Here is a 4,261-nt window from a genome sequence, read left to right on the forward strand (position 1 = left end):
GTGCTTTACCCAGATGCTTCGCCACTCCCTGCCTTGCCTCCTTCAGGTCTCCACTAAGGATGTCTTCTCCAAGAGGCCGTCCCTGGCCACCTGTCAGGAAATAGGAGCCCCTTCCTCTGCGTTATTTCCCCCTCAGCACTTACCTCCTCATGAATATTATGCCTTGGTTTGCTTAGTGGTTTAGTTTTCTTCTCTTTCCCCTAGAATGGAAGAGCCATGAGGGCAGAGGCTTTGTGTGCATTTGCTCATGGGGCCTTAACCCAGTGCCTGACTAGGGCCCTGCATACAGTAAGCACTTAGCAGGTGTAATAACCTTCTTGTCTCTTCCTGCTGCACAAATCTGGGTTCCTGCGACACTGAACTGCTTTTTGCTGCCCACCCACACCACTCTTACTCACCTCCAAGCCTCTGCTCACGCTAATCCTCCTGCCTGGAGGGTCCTTTGTTTTTCAAATTTTCATTTAATTAAAAAAATTATTTGTATATATTTTTTCCAGACATGGGTCTCACTCTGTTACCCAGGCTGAAGTGCAGCGGCACAATCATAGCTCACTGCAGCCTCAATCACCTGGAGTCAAGCCGTCCTCCCGTCTCAGCCTCCCAAGTAGCTAGGTGTGCACCATCATGCCAGCTAATTTTTTCATTTTCCGTAGAGATGAGGTCTTGCTCATCTGGTCTCAAACAAACAAAATTCAACCAACTCCTTGCTCAGGCTGGTTTCAAACTTCTGGCCTCCCAAACAACCTTCAGCCTCAGCCTCCCTAAGTACTGAGACCATAGGCATGAGCCACAGTGCCTGGCCATTTGCATAGATATATTCTATGGCTCCTTAAGGATTCTGCTTGACTTATCACCTCCTCCAGGCATCCCTATCCCTCCCTGACCACTGCCCCTCTGCCTGGTCAAGTACCCTTCAGGGCTCCTGCGGTATTTCAGACAACTCAGTTGCAGTACTCATCATTGTGCGTTTGAGGGATCTGTTGTTTACATGCTTGCTTACTGTAAGCATCTTGTGTGCAAACTCCTGTTCTGGTAAACCCTTGGCGAAGGGCCTGAAGTACTCAATGGTGAGTGAATTCGTTTATGAATGAATAAATAAATCAGTGAAGGAATGTATGAATAAAATGAATGAATGAGCTGTGTGCCGTGGCTCATGCCTGCAGTCTCAGCATTTTGGGAGGCTGAGGTGGGCAGATCGCCAGGTCAGGAGTTTGAGACCAGCCTGGGCAACATGGTGAAACCCTATCTCTACTAAAAATACAAAAATCAGCCAGGTATGGTGGCAGGTGCCTGTAATCCCAGCTGCTGGAGAGGCTGAGGCGGGAGAATTGCCTGAGCCCGGGAGGCAGAGGTTACAGTGAGCTGAGATCGCGCCATTGCACTCCAGCCTGGGAGACAGAGCAGGACTCTGGCTCAAAAATAAATAAAATAAAATAAAATGAATGAATGAATGAATGAATGGAGTTAGCTTGGGTCCAACCATAGGTCTTACTGAGTGACACTGAGCAGTCCCTGTCTCTCTCTGGGCCCCAGTTTTTCTCAATCTGTATAGTCAAGCTGGGTCTAACTAACTAGCTGTGTTTATTAAAACTGCAATTCTGGTCCTAACCCCTGGGGCTCTAATCCTATTGAGGGAGGCAGATGTCTGCCTGGATTACACCCCCATGGGTCATTCTGATCTGCCAACAGCTGGATTCTTGGCTTCTAAGGCCCCTTCCCACTCTGCGGACCTGAGACTCTGGTTTATAAGAAACCAGGTGAAAGCAGCCCGTGTGGGTTCCCGGAGGACAGTCTCTGAGGACTCGCTGGGATCGGGGAACGCAGGCAGGAGGAAAAGTGACCACCTCCTGCTTACCCCTCCCCTATCAGGCTGCAGACTGAACGGGGGAAGAAAAACAAGCACAGCTGCGCAGGGCAGTTTAGCCTTTTCATCACGAGCTAAGTTCCCAGCCACCTGCTGGGTGAGGCCGCAGTGCGACCCCCTCCCTGGAGCCACTGCTATAGCATCTGCCCAATTTTTTCACACTGTAAGGAAGAAGTCTGGGGTGTCCTTGGGTGGCCCCAGAGTTCTGAAGTGGGGCCACAGAGGGAAAAGGGCCATCCCCGTGGAAAAGGAGGGAGAGGAAGCGAGAGTATTGGGGAGGGAGACATCTCAGTGCTGAGAATCCAGGGAGGGGAGGAAGCTGAGCTAAGCTGTGGCTATTTGGGGTGTGTGTGGCTTGGGGAGATTCTCTACTTTTTTTTTAATTTTTGCAGCTGTACCACCTAAGGGGCTGTGGGCAAATTGTACAAGCCCTCAGCATCCCCCTTACCTTCTCTGTGAAATAGGCGTGGCAACTCTGACAATGCTGTGAAGAGGCCAGACAGGTGTTTGGCACTCCTAGCATGCTGTGTGGCCTTGGAGAAGACAGTTACCCTCTCTGGACATCTTTGCACAGCAGGCGGGGGCAGAATAGAAATGTCTAAGGCAGCCTGTATCTCAAGCGCCCCGTCCTTACACAGCATATCAAGAGCACACAGCATCAGCACAATTTCTTACTGTTGATGTTGGCCTTGGTCACCTGGCCGAGGTCGCGTTTGTCAGGTTTCTCCACAGTAATGTTGCTCTTTCTCCTCTTTCCCATACTGTACGCTTTGGAAGGAAGTCACTATATGCAGTCCACATTTTAGGAGTGGAAGTTATTTATTTATGCTCTATCTCCTTGGGGGTGAAGTATCTGCATAAATGATTTGGAATTCTTCTGCATGGGAAATTTGCCTAATGTCTCCCACTTACAGTCATGTGCTGCAGAATAGCTCTTCGGTCAACAATGACGGTGGTCCCGTAAGATTATAATGGAGCTGAGAAATTCCCATTGCCTAGACCTTCCAGTAAGACAAGACGTAGAAGTGAAAGACAGTGATATTGATGATCCTGATACAGTGTAGGCCTAGGCTAATATGTGTGTTTGCTTTTTTTTTTTTTTTTGCGGGGAGGGGGACAGAGTCTTGCTCTTGTCTCCCAGGCGGAGTATAGTAGCGCAATCTCGGCTCACTGCAACCTCTGCCTCCCAGGTTCAAGCGATTCTCCTGCCTCAGCCTCCTAAGTAGCTGGGATTACAGATGTGCAGCACCATGCCTGGCTAAATTTTGTATTTTTAGTAGAGATGGGGTTTCATCATGTTGGCTAGGCTGGTCTCAAACTCCTGACCTCAGGTGATCCATCTGCCTCAGCCTCCCATTTTGCTGGGATTACAGGCATGAGCCACTGTGCCTGGCCCGTGTTCGCATTTTAGTTATTTTTATTTTTATTTTTATTTTTATTTTTTAGCAACACGGTTCACTCTGTGGCCCAGGCTGGAGGGCAGTGGAGGGATCCTAGCTCACTGCCGTCTTGACTTCCTGGGTTGAAGCCATCCTCCTTATCAGCCTCCCAAGTAGCTGAGACTACAGGCATGCATCACCATGCCCAGCTAATTTTTTTTAATAGAGTCTTGCTATGTTGCCCAGGCTGGTCTTGAACTCCTGACCTCAAACTATCCTCCTGCCTCTGCCTCCCAAAGTGCTGGGATTACAGGCACAAGCCACTGCGTCTGGCCCTGCATTTTAGTTTTTAACAAAAAAAGTTTAAAAATTAAGACAAATTTAAAAGTAGAAAAAAGCTAATGGAATAAAGATATAAAGAAAAAAAACAGTTTGTTACAGTTGTCTAATGTGTTTGTGTTTTAAGCTGTTACCACAAAAGAGTCAAAAGTTTTAAAAATTAAAAAGTTTAGAAAGTAAAAAAATTACAGCTAAGGTTAATTTATTACTGAAGAAAGAAAAATATTTTTACAAATTCAATGTAGTCTAAGTGTACAATGTTTATAGTGTCTGCAGTAGGGTACAGTCATGTCCTAGGCCTTCACATTCACGCACGACTCACTCACTGATTCACCCAAAGCAACTTCCAGTTTTGCAAGCTCCATTCATGGTAAGTGTATTTTTATGGGTCCTTTTCTATGTTTAGATACACAAATACTTACCGTTATGTTACAACTGCATTATGTTACAGTGTGTATTCAGTACAGTAACACACTGTGCAGGTTTGTAGCCTCGGAGCAGTAGGCTGTGTCATATAGCCTAGATGTGTAGCCGGCTATACCGCCTAGCTTTGTGTAGGTACACCAGTGTTGAAACAATGACAAAACTGCCTAACAGGGCGTTTATCAGAGCGGACCCCCGTAACAGGGCGTTTATCAGAGCGGACCCCCGTAACAGGGCGTTTATCAGAGCGGACCCC

Source organism: Cebus imitator, unplaced genomic scaffold (genome assembly GCF_001604975.1).
Source record: "Cebus imitator isolate Cc_AM_T3 unplaced genomic scaffold, Cebus_imitator-1.0 Scaffold18, whole genome shotgun sequence".
Lineage (NCBI taxonomy): Eukaryota > Metazoa > Chordata > Mammalia > Primates > Cebidae > Cebus > Cebus imitator.